At 39.8% G+C, this 15,710-nt stretch overlaps 1 pseudogene; it reads right to left on the reverse strand.

Annotated features, from left to right (window-relative positions):
- Positions 1–256: 256 nt before the first annotated feature.
- Positions 257–15,710, reverse strand: part of LOC135204750 (zinc finger protein 665-like) — a 113,967-nt pseudogene continuing 98,513 nt past the window's right edge.

Here is a 15,710-nt window from a genome sequence, read left to right on the forward strand (position 1 = left end):
TATATTCAATTAAAGTTATAAAAGCAAATATGTCATTGTAAAAGTTAAATAGCTTTCAGAAGACCTCCTGAAATAAATCTAAAAATGCCACTTGCATTGTACGACACATCATGTCCAAGAATCTTGGCAAGGATGAACCTGCCATCCTCACCTCGAGCCTCAAACAGATATCTATTTCTTTCCATGTTATAAGTGTAGCGCTGTGATCTTTTTTTAGCCAGAATTTTGAGATCTTGTCTATTCCTGCTTATAGTTTTGTTACTTTTTCGATGGTGAACCTTATTTGAGGCATTTGCTATTTCTGGTTGTTCTTCTGCCTAATGGTGTCAATCCATGAATTCTCTTGGTGTTGTCTAGGGCACAATCTTTGGATTTTCATCAAACTGCCTACTTATTTTTTTTACTTTTATTTTCTGTTGTTTGTTTCCTATTTGTGAATCTAGGCCTTTATATTGGCTTGGTGTTCTGCCAGTTTTCCACTCACTTGTTCATCCCCTATTTTGTATTTTTCTTTATTTTCCTAATTTTCTTGAGCAGATTTTGTGAGTGATTTTGATCTCTCATATAGTTGGTCATTTGAGAGATCTCTGCCTTTAACTGGTTTATTTCATAATGTTGTTTCTTTTTCCTCTCCAGTATGCAACCTCATATGACGTGTAAGACTTGATTTCTGGGAAAATGCTTTCCCACATTCATTGCACATGAATGGCTTCTCTCCAGTGTGGATTCTCATATGAACTGTAAGACCTGATTTCTGGGAAAATGCTTTCCCACATTCATTGCACATGAATGGCTTCTCTCCAGTATGCAATCTCATATGACTTGTAAGACTTAGTTTATGGGAAAATGCTTTCCGACATTCCTTGCACATATATGGCTTCTCTCCAGTATGCAATCTCATATGAAGTGTAAGATTTGATTTCTGGGAAAATGCTTTCCCACATTCGTTGCACATGAATGGCTTCTCACCAGTATGCAATCTCATATGAAGTGTAAGACGTGGTTTGCGGGAAAATGCTTTTCCACATTCGTTGCACATATATGGCTTCTCTCCAGTATGCAATCTCATATGAAGTGTAAGATGTGGTTTGTGGGAAAATGCTTTCCCACATTCGTTGCAAATGAATGGCTTCTCTCCAGTGTGGATTCTCATATGAACTGTAAGAGTATCTTTCGTGGAAAATGCTTTCCCACATTCATTGCACATATATGGCTTCTCTCCAGTATGCAATCTCATATGAAGTGTAAGATTTGATTTCTGGGAAAATGCTTTCCCACATTCGTTGCACATGAATGGCTTCTCTCCAGTATGGATTTTCATATGAGCTATAAGATTACGTTTCAAGGAAAATGTTTTCCCACAGTCATTGCATATGAATTTCTCCCTGGTAGGATTTTTGATATCATTTGTAAGATTAATTTTCTTGTAAAATGCTTTTTCACAGTCAGTGGATCTGAAAAGCTTCTCTCCATTATGACTAGTCCTTCTTTCTTGTTTTACTTCCTTTTTGCAAGTTTGTGGATGTTTTTCATTCACTGTTGAATTCATTTCGTATGAATATTCATCATCTTCATTAGACTCACAGAATTCCTCTGCTTCTATTTTTATGTCCATCAATGGATCCAGAGACAAAAAGTCTCCATCACTGGTTCCACTAAAGACAGCCAAGTTGATGTTTTCTCGATTTATGGAAGGTAGTGATAATGCACCTTCAGTTTCACTTTTCAAAAGAAATTCTAAAGAATGTTCTGGATTCATTTTAGCCTTTTTTCCTGTCCTGTTCTGTAATGACAATGTGTTCAATTCACAACTCCTAACAAAATTGTTTACAAATAATTACTCAATAAATCTGTTAAAAATTAAGTACAATATCTTGAAGGACTACAACAAGATTTCACTGCTGATGTATGAGTCTAATATTAGAAAAAAATTTTACTTCTTGTTCAATTTGTTAAATATGCATACAATATTTCACTATTGTCTCATACACTTTAAGAGCTGCTACTGGTAATGTTCCATGTAGTACCAATAAATAACATGCATTTCCCAAAATCCTGATGCTAATCAAAACTTACAAAGGAAGGAAGGTTCTTCTGAGGGAGAATCTGAAATCAAACAATTCAACACAGAGTTAGGAAACATAATGCCAGAACTGAAACAGCAAAATAACAAATCAAATTCAATTCAGGTTCCCATAAAGGTCTCAGGCCAATTGACAAAGCCTGCATTTGATAGTTCTATCCAAACATAAATACAATCCTACCAAACGTTGTCCAGACACAGCATCAAAACATTCCTGAGGCAACAATGATACAATAGATTAACAGTTAATATTGACACCCACCACCTCAACATTCTATTAACATTCTTAGCTTAGAAATAAAGTAGTATTACTTATGAACATATTATTAACCAAAATCAAAGGGCAAAGAATAAAAAGAAAATGGAAGAGAACCACGCATAAGAGTTTTGTGGGGTAACAGCAGGAAGGGTACAGTACATTATATGTGATCCAGCTATACATAGCTTTTTATAAAGGGGTATCTTTCACTGCACATTGGAAATGAGTTAACAAGTGGTTAGGAAGAGTAAGGTAATTCCCCTCACTCACATGCCATCACCAAGCATTTCATTTGGCTTGATATAAGGTTTTGGTTTGTTGAGAATAGCTAAAATCTGCAAATACTTAAAATCCTTCGAAAAGCCCGTAGAAACGCATATTTCGATAGTTAAAACACAAGAATAACTCTTAAAAATGCTTATTCCTGCATATTTTAATGCTTTTATTACAAAGAGTGCATCTAGTTATGAAAATATGAAAATACAGAAATTTGTGAATATTTCTTGGTAAAAAACACTGTGAACAGTAAACAAATTTTCCACAAATAATGCAAACAGCGGGAATCAACTGTACCTCTATAAAAACTTCATATTACAACATTTCCTTGATTAGTGCATCTGTATGATTTGCTTTTTGGCAAATATTAACATTTAATTCCAGCACACCAAAATCTACATGTTTGTATACTACATAAATAAAAAATGAATACAAGTAAAAAACTTTTTGGTTTTCCATCCTGCAACGGTGGAAAAACTAAAAATTTTTAAAGTTCCATTTTTCCTAACATACAAACATACAGTCGGCCACATATATTAGTAAACACATTTCAGCCACAAGGGCTGGATGTGATCTGTAACACTGGAACTGTGCCTCCAGACGTACGATGAAACCCGCCCCTCCACCGTGGCCACCGCCCTCCACACGTCTTCCCCCAACATTTTTCCTTCCACCCTTCACACCCACCCTTTCAAGCACACGTTTATAACTTCTGCTCCCTCCCTCTAATTTCTCCTTTAAAGAAAATAATATAACTGAATCTATTCTGTAGGTTTATTTTCTCATCATGGAGGCGAGAAAACCCGTCTGTTCAACTTTTGTCGTAATAATATTATTACTTGCTGTTACTGACAAAAGAATCAACTCGGTTTTCGTGGCGCTCTCTTGTAAAAATGGGATTTAGCTATCTACCAGTAAAATAACAGCATACCTACTACTCTTTAATTGTAATATCAACAGCCGCATTCCAAATTCTTATTATTACAAAGACAACTAGCTTCAGATCGTGTAGGACCTTACGTAACTCAAATTAAGCATGAAGAAATAAAGAAAGCATAAGTTGAGGAGAGAAAGACCTCCATAGGCCTAGCCCTTTCATGTCCAACTGACATAATAGTACGTAAAAATACTCTATCCCCTATCTATCCAACTGACGTAGCGGTACGTAAATGCTGTTCAACCCCCATCCTTATGCATTCACTTCAACCTTTCAGCTCAGGTAGCAGAATGAGAAGTGGCTCGAGGTGGTAATTTATGTAAAGACCTTAAGGTTTGTATGTTCAGAAAAATAAAATTTACTTAAAATATTTGTAGTTCGTTCCTTTGGTCTTTACATATGGAGACTTACTTCTTGGTTGAAGGTTTCTGAGTAAATCTTTGAACTGACTGGTAGCTCAACTCACCTGGGTCTCCTTCCTGGTCATGTAGAGCAGAGGAAGGACTCCTGTTGAGCTTATGTGATGTTCAACTGCCAGTCTTCTAGGCCTTGTGAATTAATGGGCATGTATAGCATCATTGATTCAAAAAGGGTTTGGATGAACCCACAGCATCAGAGACAATAACAGCCTAATAAAACCAATGGGTTTTATTTAATTGTCAGCTCCTCTCTATTCCTTTGCTAGAGAGGGGATGGCCATACACCTATTAACCTACAGACTTCTAGATTATAGACAGGGTACAGTACTCAGTTATGTAGCTCACCTGCATTGCACACCTGTCCAGTATGTGACGATTCACCAAACTTCCCTCTGCCCTACAGGCGAGGAAGGGTATAAAAAGAGAGAGGGAGGAGGCCAGTCACTCACTCACACTTTCTCTTTGTAACCGAACACCTTAGGTGAGATGCTACCTGTCCCTCTAAGGGAGCCAAGTAAGTTACACAGCTTGTTGAGCAGCCACCACAAGAATCAAGAAAAATGTGTCCTTGGACCCATGGGTAACATCCAGAAAGTAGAAGGATGTGAATGAGGTTTTTTGTGCACACACGGGATCCCAGCCTTAGTACCTGTGGAACCAACAGGTTCTTCCAGAATGCGAGGGACAGACCAATGCCCCTAACTTTGTGAGCTCTTACTCAAAAAGTACTCTCATCTACCTCATCAGAAGTAGAGTATGCTTGCTTGATGGTCTCACAAAGTCAGAAAGAAATCATGTTCTTGGACACCTCTTCCTTGGTTGAGCCAGTACTAACAAAGAGTTGTCGCACGCAACTCAGGCCAGAGATCTTGAGACCTCTTAGGATAGCACAGCAGCGCTTGAACTGGACACAGTAGCATATCGTCTTGATCACTGCCAGCAAAGTCCTCTAGGGAGGGGATTGAAAAGAACTTGAATTCTGGGAAAAACTCGAGTGTGACCGATCCTCATCCCCTCAAGTGTTTAACATCAACGGAAAGTCCATGAAGTGCCCCAACTCTCTTCGCTGATGCCAGGGCAAGCCCGAATGCAGCCTTGAAGGTCAGATCCTTGCCAGACTACTCTCGTAAAGGCTAGGATGCACAAGTCAGGCTCCGTAAGATGAGAGTCACATCCCACTCAGGGGGACTGAATTCCCTGGGAGTGAATGACTGTTCTAACCTTCTCAACGGCATGGAGATCTCCCACAAGGAAGAAAGATTGACGCCCTTCAAAAAAAGGAGCAGTTGAAGGGCAGCTCTATAGCCCCTAATAGCTGAGACTGAGAGAAACTTCTCTCAGTGAAGAAAGACAAGAATGTCTGCTACCTGCTGAATAGGGGCTCCGACTGGAAAGACACCCCATTGAGGACACCAACCACAGAAGACAGTCCATTTCCCCTGGTACAAAGCCGCTGAGAATTTACAAAGGTATCCAGAAATCTTGGTCGCTTTGTGACGAGGAAATACATTTTGCTCGCAAGAAATGCTGGATAGTCTCCAGCATGAAATGACAGTTCTCTCACAGCCTGGTCCAGATACCACTAAGCATGTGGCCACTTGGCAGCCACCAGGGTCATCTTGAGATTTATGGTGATCATGACCCTGTTGATCACCCAATGAATCAGACAAAATGGATGAAAATTGTAGGCCTGGGAGATTGCTCCATGGGTGTTGGAAAGCATTTTCTATTGCTGCCTGTGGGTCTGGCACAACAGAACAGAACACCAGGATCTTTCTGTTGTGCCAGGTTGCAAAGAGGTCTAAAGCTGGTAAGCCCCAATAGACTGAACAATCTTTCTGCAATGGCTTGGGTGTAGGGACCACTCTGTCCCTATCTCTTGACCCTAGCAACTGAGCTTATCTGCAACTATGTCCTAGTTCCCCAGGATTTACCTGGCTGACAGCTCTACCGAATGCGGAACACCCACTTGTGAACCTGCACCGCCAACATGTGGAGCTGAAGGGACAACAATTTCCCTGCTTGTTGAGCCATGCCAATACTCTACAGTGGGAGGCACTTCTTCAGGCGAATCAAGAGGCATAGTACTATCTCAGGCAATTAGGGAGGCACTACTTCAGGGGTTTTGGGAGGCTTTGGAGGGTCCTTCTTCGTAAGTATATACCTAGGGGAGGCACAAAACTGAATATGGTAACGTGTCCCTCTGAAAATCTTTAATCAACTCACAAGAAAATTGCAAAAATTAATTTAGGGCCACGGAAATTTTAAACTCTGAACTACAAAAAAAATAATTGTTTATTTCTCTAAAGGAAAAGCAAAATTCTAACTATTGCCAGACAGCCAGAAAGATAATCAAATGAAAGACTGAAATCATTAATTAAAACGCGACACAGAAAACAGACTGTCTAGAACAAGGTCCCAGGAAACTGAACCATTCCGACAAGTGAAACAAAAAAATAAAAGGGACACTTCCCATCATACTCTGATATTAATTCCACAAAATTAAATAGTCATGCAGTAAATCAATTAGTTTCTTCAACACGTTAAACATCATGTAAATTATCAATACTAGGTAATAATCCGTCTCACAGAGGCCGACAAAGCGACAATTCAAAGAGTTCCTGTCAGAAAGAAACAAAATTCTTACTGACACAATTGTCAAAATAACAAAATAATAACAAATCTCATAAAGAGGACAGTGATACATTTCACCAACAAGTGCACAAAAAACAGAATGATAATAATTTCTCACAAATCTCTCATGAGAAAGAAAGAGATGTTCTGCCACTTCACACATCATCTCAAATAGTTCGAGATGCTGAAAAGGAATTCATTAATGAAAGTTCCAACAACTCTCACCTCTGACTTCCATGATAATAGTTTCGTGTGGTTGTCACTCGCCCTCCATCTTCAAGGAAAAGCTGGGCGAACAATGCCCCAAAATTCATATGATACAGAAGAGCATTCTCGTTAATTAAAACCACTCCCTGTCTACTATGTAATGGAGTGTAACGAGTTCGTTGTGCAAAACCGATTGTGTAATAACCCATCATTTATTTCACAATTCCTAATCTACACATAACAGAGTTTTCTACATTTCATATTCTCCTTGTTAAGGAGGGAAGGGTAATCAATTTTAAATAACACTTATCTCTCACTGGTTCCGCCCACAGAAACAAATGCACACACGAACACAACGTTCGAGGAATTTTCCACGCAAACTCAGGTTTTGTCAATGTGACCTCTGAGACAGTAGATTCTTCTTAACAAAGAACATTGACTTTTGTTTCTGCGAGAGCTAATGTTGATATATATTATTTTCAAAGAATGTCATTGTTCTCACATCTGTCTATCAACTACAGGTCAATAAAAAGTGTAATTTAAATATATAACATACGTGTGATGAACAAGGTGATTGGCAGCTGCTGTCGTTGCTTCATGGTGGTGAGGGCTTCATTATAGGGCTCCAATGCCATATCAAGAATGCTGGAAAACTTTAAGGAGCATTCCATGTAAGGATCCCATGTTGAAAAAAACTCATGAACATCACTTACCATTCTCCTAAGTTGGGTTAGGCGTTTCAAAGTCAGGCCCTCCTGCTGCTGCTTTTGCTCCTCTCCTGAACCTGGAGTATCTTCTTCACTGGCAGACTTCGTCAGGATTACCAAATCCTGGTCTGTCAGGGGGTCAGAGTGGGCATCAATAGGGGTGCTGACTTCATCCACAGTGATATCATCAAAGCCTTCACCACCAAGAATTCTCGCCAACTGGACTGCCTTATTAATGGCTGAAAGCGGGATTTACTCAGGAGAGAAGCCTGTATAATTATGGACACAGTCCAGCCACAACTTACTCCCAAATGCATTCTGGGTCTCATTCTTCAAGCCCTTCAGCGACCGGTTGATAACAGACAAAAAGGTAGCTATTGTGAATTTATGCCAATAGGCTTTCAGCGTAAATTCACATGGTCCATTGCATCAATAAGCTGCTGGAGGGAGTTCCCGGTGTTAGAGCGCCTTGAAGGCACGGATCACGCCCTGGTCCATAAGCTGGAGGAGAGAGGTGGTGTTGGGAGGAAGGAACTCGAGCTGGACTCCCTAGTGATACAGATTGAGAGAGTGGCCACCAGCATTATCTATTATTAGCAATACCTGAACTCCATGTCCAAATCGGCCATGTATTGCCTCACTTGAGGAATGAAGCTTTGACGGGACCAGTGCTCCATAAGGACTTTGGTGATCCAGGCCTTGGAATTGTGCATCCAGAACACAGGCAGCAATGCCTTGTTCTTATTTTTGGGTGCCCTGGGATTTGCAGCCTTGTAAATGAGGCTTGGTTTGAGCATAAAGCCAGCCCGCACATCAGGAAAGTCACCTTGTCCTTTTGTGCCTTGAATCCAGAGGCTGTAGCTTCGTCCATCAATAAATTTTTTTTTTCTGTGACGGCATCTTTTTCCAGAACAGGCTAATTTCATCCATATTGAAGACCTGTTTTGGGCAGTATCCTTTCTCCTGAAGAAGCTTCTTGAAGGTCTCGGGATATTTCACAGCCGCCTCTTTGTCAGCAGATGCTGCTTCCCCATTAAGGATATAGACTTTAGGTGGAACCTTCTCTGGAACTGGTGGAACCATCCTTTGCTCACCTGAAAACCTTGGGAAACTGAGGACAGTCCCGGTTGTGGCTCTTCTTTCCTCTTCAGGAGCTGGTTCATCACAGCCCAAGAATTCCAATTCCCCTTCTTCACCTTACTATGTCTCTAGATCGCCGCCTTCCTCTTCCTCTACATTGCCACCTTCCATAGCAGTTAATAGCTGCTGTAGAGCTGTCACGCTTCCTCGTGTATGATGTTAGAGTCAAGGGGCACGCTCTTCTTACGGCAATCCTTGATCCAGTATGTGAGTGTAGATTTCATTTTCACGATTGTTTATCTCTTACTGTCGACACTGCTTTTTTGCAGTTCCAAAGTATGTCATGCTTACACTTTATCTGATTTCACTTTAAATTTTTTCTTGTATCTCACCATGCTCTCGTTCACATTGAAATGGCAACCAACCATGTCAAAACTTTTTCCTCCTTCATATCGAGAACTTTCACCATTGTCGAGCTTCAAGATGGTTTCTTTCTTTATGCTCTTTGCTAGAAGCTTTAAAACAAAGGAGCAGGGCACTTTTTAGGACATTTTTGGCATGATTCACACAGATATTTGCAGATGCGTTAAACACAACTTTGAAATTACGTCTGCGTATATCAGTAACCTTCTATGCAGTGAGGCTGATGAAGGAGAGATGTACAATACCCACAATTCATCTATGCGAGATGGGACTTGCATTTCAACCAATCAACGCAAGTGTACAGCCAATGAGCGACAAGGAAAATGAATGCTGCGCCTGTATTGGCCGCTCTGTAGACAACAGCCCATAGCGTGTTGAGCATCATTTTGTGTCTGGGTACTGCTCTAAGGCGGCGTCACAAGAGTTGGCCTGGGTGAAGCATCTTTTAACAAAAAACAATTATGTTATTGGAACTTTGCTGTGTTTACATAAACTTATTACAGAACTGTAATATTTGAAAATTAACAAGTCTTTTTTAATCATAAAAAACGTATTTAGTCACGAAAATAAACTTAGTACATATGCATGAAAATACTGCATACCGCAGACAAAAACATATGTATCCTGCTATTCCTGTGTTTTATGTATTCTAGATATGCTATGCATGCTTATAGTATCATCTAAAACGCTTTGTACACGCTCAAACAATTGGTGGCAGAGTTTCATAATTTTTTGTTCACCTGCCTGACGCACGATTCATGCCTTATTAATCTATTTTTCTTTTCAAAGATAGAAGAAATCTTATGTAATGACGTTAAAAACAGTCACTGATGTCTTTAGAACATGTTATGCTACTGTGTAAATCTATTTTTCCATATAGCAAAATTGATGTGAATGAAACGAAGTGATAAAAAATGTCATATCAGAACCACTGATAGACATTATCAAATAGAAAGGAGACACCTTCTAGTAGTATCGCATAAACAGTCCTTACATTATCATTTCCAATATTAAGTTGAAGGTACTTGAATGATTCCATTTGTTAAATTTTACAGAAAAACATTGGGACGCACCCCAAAAATGCTATGAAATTAAAAAAAATTATAACCTAACAGTGTGAACCAAGCGACCTCACTCTATAGCTTTTGATGTCATTATGTGCACAGGAATCTAATGTCAATGTGTCATTCATCGGTCTAAGAAACATCCCTCGCTGAGCGAGAGACAATTATTGCATTGCATTCGGTGCAAGTTCCTGTTGGAGAGATATCAAGAAAGCTTAATATACTGGAGAGAATCATACATACAAGAAATCAAATTGTTAGAGAACAGCAAAGTTTAGAGCATGGGCCTAGAGGTGGAACTCCTCGAAGCACCTCAAGAGAGTAAGGGACAATACAGTAGTGTAAATGTTCTGAGCAACATTCATTTGTGAATTTTGAATTTTGCTGAACCAGGAATCATGACTAGCTCTATGCCTATGACTGGTGTCTGATGAATACTTTAGATGGAGAGGAGGAGATTTTTTTAAATACACTTGAAATCTTGATAGGTGTCTAATGAAGAAGTCTAATGAATAAGCAAACTTACCTTTGATGGTTGAGAGATTCAGGTTAGGCTTATTGTTTTTGTTTCGTTTTTTATCGGTGGCCAGTGAATGCCATGGATAGGGAGGGAAACAGATTTTTTTTTTCAAAACCTAAAGAACACATTTATTCGGAGATACTTTATTAACATCGGACCAAATCCCTCCATCACTCCTATCACCACCTCCGTTCTCTTTCCAGCATTTCAGGCGACTCGATCCGACTTCTCGCTATGAACTCTCGTGTGAGAGCATCACTAATGATAACGGATATTTTAAAATTCCCCGAACTGATAATGGAAGCCTTAAAATGCATGTTTATAAAATATTTTCTGTTCAAAGTTACCTTATCTTTCATTCCCCAAAGTATTTGCATACACTCATGTTACACCCTGTATGATTGTTGTAGCTGTCAAAGAGGCCCAACCCTTGGTGAAAGCAGTAGTTTTTTTTTTTAAGCAAAAAAAACCATGAAATAGACTTAAATGAGAACATCACCTTTCATATTTCTTATCCTTTCTCAGCTACTTATAATATGGCGTTAGGGTAGTAGGTCTAGTCATACATGTGAAACTTGGTTGAACATTGAGCATTCTCAAGTGGAATATTTAAATATATATTTATTCTTCCAAGGTTAATATCAAAAACATATTTGACTTTGTATATTTACATTACTAAAAAACAACTATTTTTATACAAAACAAAGGATATATGCATAGTTTTTGCTACCTTGAAGTTGCAAACAATAAGTGGCGCGTCCCAGGTGGCGGCGGAACAATCTAATGGGCTTGCTGATTTAAAATCGAGCCGAATCACGGGAGTTTCCAGACCATAGAATGCCGGTTTTAAGATATTCAACTGTATTAATAAATTTCTAAATTATATTGTATATGTAGTAAAACAGTATTACTGTCGGCTACGGCTAGGTTACTGTAATTGTACATATACGATGTATGTACCATGAAAAACATCATCATCGTATACGCCAAGACAACTTGTTAATGTTATTCAATTTCTTTCTTTGTCTGAATTATCATAAGCCAATGTGCATTGATCCTAGTGAATTAGCTGAAATTAATAATTAATATGCCATATATGTATGAAGTAATGCTGTGTAGTGTAGGCTAGGCTACCCTATATGTAAAGGTGGTACTAATTACCCTAGTGTAGGCTTGGCTAGTATAATATTCTTACGGTGAATTAACATGGGCCGACTTACGTCAAAATCGATTTACGACTGGTCAGTCGGAACCAATTATGGTCGTAAGTCGACAACTACCTGTAACTGTAAAAGTGACCTCTTACTCAGCACCCCAGTTAAAACCTGAAACTACTTTTAAAATGTTAATTTTCAAGAAGTCAGTATGACTAGCCCATGTTAGCTTCTTTCATCCCTAAAAACTTCACCTCCTCTTCATATTGGTCTGAAGTGTCTTTCAGCTTAATATTTAGGATGGTTTCCTTGCAAGTACAGTCAAACCTTGGTTTTCATACGTCTCTCTTTCTTTTCGTATGTTACGGTTTTCATAGACTTTTTTCTACAAAATTTTTGTCTTGGTTATCGTACGTTTCCTCGGTTTTCAAACACTCGGAAAGGTTCCATTCGAGCTCCCAAACAAAGTATCCAATCTTTTTTCGTGACCAATTTTGTTTTTATGTTTGTTGTTTTTGTGCTTTTCATGGGGCCAAAGAAAGTACCAAGTGCTAGCCCTTGTGTGAAAATGGCGAGAAACACTAGAATTTAAGAAAGAACTCGTGGCAAATTGTTGGAGGAAGTTCCATGTCGATATCAGTGAGAAAATGCCTACAACAAGCGGTGCTGTTAGTGAATTTAAGACTGGTTTGAAACATTAATAAAACAAATGGGCATACATAATGCCTACTTCAAGGATTAATGACATGTTGGCAAAAAGTACGTAAAAAGTTTTGTGGAGAATTATCATTACAACAAAGAAGTTGTAATCAGTGTCTCCAACAGGTTTAATGACAATATGTTGTTTAACTCGAGGCAAAATTTAAAGAAACAGCAGAAACAAATGTCTCTGGACAGTTTTGTTATGCGACAGGGGTCCAGTAACTCTCAAGCGGTCCTAGTGCCAGTAAAAAGCAAAAGAAGGGAAGTACATCAGATATTGTCAGTAAAAAACGAAGAGAAGTAACTCCAGATAGGTCCTTGATACCTGGAAGTCCTTCTGGAGAGAGATTACCCTTTCAAAAAATAACCTCTCCTCCTCCCTCTCCCCTCCTCTCTGTCTTTCCGTGCGCTAACGGTTGTTTTCTATAAGGTAAGAGTAATGTTAAATGTTCATTTATTCATTTCATTAGCCATTTATATTTATTTCTCATTGTTTTCTGTATGTAAAGCTGAGTTTATTCCCTATAAAATGTATCTTTTCTTAATATTTCAGGGGCCTGAAATCCATTTATTGAAATTACATTATTCCTTAATGGAATTATTCTTTCGGTTTTCATACATTTTGGTTTTCTTGGGAGGTTCTGGATTATGTATGAAAACTAAGGTCCCACTGTATATAGAAGACAAAACCTGCTGTGTTAGTCTGAAAAATCATCAGTGGCCCATGGGCTAGTTGTGACGGAGCAGAAGACTTAGATTTGGTTTTGTTTGTATGGTGTTTTTTACGTTACATGGAACCAGTGGTTATTCAGCAACGGGATCAATAGCTTTTACCGTCCCCCATAGAGATTTATACACTTGGAGTGTATCATGAATGAGCTCACCCCAATGCAGTATACTAATTTACTAGAGAAGGAATCTCTATACCTAATGATAGGAGAATGACTGAAGTTTTGCGCTCCTATGGTCCTAGCCCCGAAAGATTAGGATAGCCTACAGAAATCCAATTGCTTCTTCTATGAAAGGAGGCAGACCCTTCGAAGTCCCACTGGCCCACTGGTGGAGCTTCCTTAAGGGTCAAGAGATTAAACCAACCCTTCTTCCTTCTTAGACCAATCAGGTCTAGGAGAAGAAAGGGAGGCGGTGGTAAAAGACGAGACTGACAAGGATGAAGATGATGAACCCTGCCTATGGCACTCGATTGCAGGACTGCAATGAAGACTGCAACATGGGAAACCAAAAAAAGGAGGGTGGTATGCCATGGCAAAAAACCAAAAAAACCTGATCAAGGGCAGAGAGTTAATTCTGCAGAGCCGTTAGCCCAACCAGACTGAAGAACACTCTCTCCTGTACTGGAGGAGGCATGTCTTGCTATCACAGCACTTGTGATAGCAAGCGCTCACAAGTTCCAGAATTCACCTGAATTCAAATGCTCGGCGAGATTCCCAATCCTCCCAAGGACAATCGTCAGGAAATCTTTTCTCAACTGAGTGCTCGGATATTGCAAGAAACCAAGCAATCAGTGAGTGCCAGTTTTCCAATGAACCAGATGCTTGGGAAAGACTCCCGAGTCTTGTAAAACAATAATCGGGAGAGCCTTGTCTCATCCAAGTCCTCGGAAACAGATGAAACCAAGCACTCAATGAGCACATGAAAATTCCCAAGAAATCAAGCGCTCACCGAGACTCCCGACTCCTGTGATAACAATCATTGATAATGCCTCTCTCACCTGAGTGTTTAGAATCACAGAAAACAGAACACCTAGAGAGCACCAAAAATTCTAAGAAATTCAAGCAATTAGTGAGACTCTCGAATCTCGTCAGACGATCATCGGGAGAGGTCCTTCTTTGACTTCCATAGAAGTCAAGGAGGAACAGGCATAGAAACCAGTCTTATATGCGAGTATTTAAGACTGGATCAAGAGTGTGATTTAACAGAATATGCACTTGAAGCTCCTAAAATGCGAGACCCATAGGAGACTGCAAATTAGAATCCTCCCAAAGGACAGAAAGAGCCAGGAGTACATTGTCTCCAGGTGTTTGAATCCTCAGAATCAGAACACTAGGTGGAAGTCTACCAAGAACTGATGAGCACTCCTTTGTGTTGGCAGAAAGGGATGGGACACATGAATGTCTCGTCCCTTCTTTTGTCCTCTGTCTGAACTGAGGGTTGGGAAGAGCCGATGAAAGATCCCATTACGCTTCCTCGGGAGGAGGCAGCCCTTAGAAATCCTGCAGGAGAACTCCTTAGGGGAGGAGAAGCATCCTTCCTCTTCTTGACCAGAGGAGGCCAGTCCAGATCCAGGCCTCCTTGAGCTTAGAAAAGGAAGGGAAATGCAATAGAAAAGACGTTCTTCAGAAGTAGAGTCAGTAATCACAGGGCAGCTAGCATAGATGCTGTCCAATGATATAACTTCAGGAAAACAGAAGCATATTAATATGATTCACAGCAGGGGAATCATACACACACTCGAGAGCCAGTGCCAGAGCATGCTATCATGTCACGGGTACAATCTAAAACACATCTACTGCTGTGATTTACTATCGCTCACTGTCAGCCTGCGGAAAACAGAAAACCTTATTAAAGAATGATGCTCCTCTCGTACCAAAAGAGCACTGCCCTCCGAAACGAGATGAAATCCAGTCTTCAACACCATACACGCCACCCCCTCCTCCTCGCCCGACAAGTGAGCGAAGATGGGCAAAGGGAAGGAAGGAAGAATACCGGGAGAGAAAAACTTCTGAGGTTTCTCCCGGTAAATTCTCCTGGAGCGTAAGCATGAATCCCAAATCCAATACTAAATATATGCTGCTTTTCCTTACTATTAAAGGGGGAAAAAGTGTAAGAGTCTTTATATGCCTCGTTGCTGATCCCTATATACATGAAGGGGGCAGGCAGCTTCCAAGACTATCACAAAAAGTGGGTCTGCATATTAACAATATTAATATCAAACATATTGAAAATAAATCAAAACAATAAAAGAAAGATACCACTGGGAAAATTGATTAATGGCAGTTGAGCAAGATCTCACGAAAACACATCTTCATCTGAAGACGGACCGAAAACAAAATTGGAATGTTTACAATCTGGGCAGGCAGGTCTCCCCGCCTACCAGACGGTAGTTACTGCCTAACCATCTTCTTCAAGAATTTTATCAGCCGTGTGCCAGCTTCACTGTAAGTAATTCCTATTGTAAAGAACATCAAGTTTGTATATTGTGTAGGAACAATCTCAGTCAGTGCATT

Source organism: Macrobrachium nipponense, chromosome 47 (genome assembly GCF_015104395.2).
Source record: "Macrobrachium nipponense isolate FS-2020 chromosome 47, ASM1510439v2, whole genome shotgun sequence".
NCBI lineage: Eukaryota > Metazoa > Arthropoda > Malacostraca > Decapoda > Palaemonidae > Macrobrachium > Macrobrachium nipponense.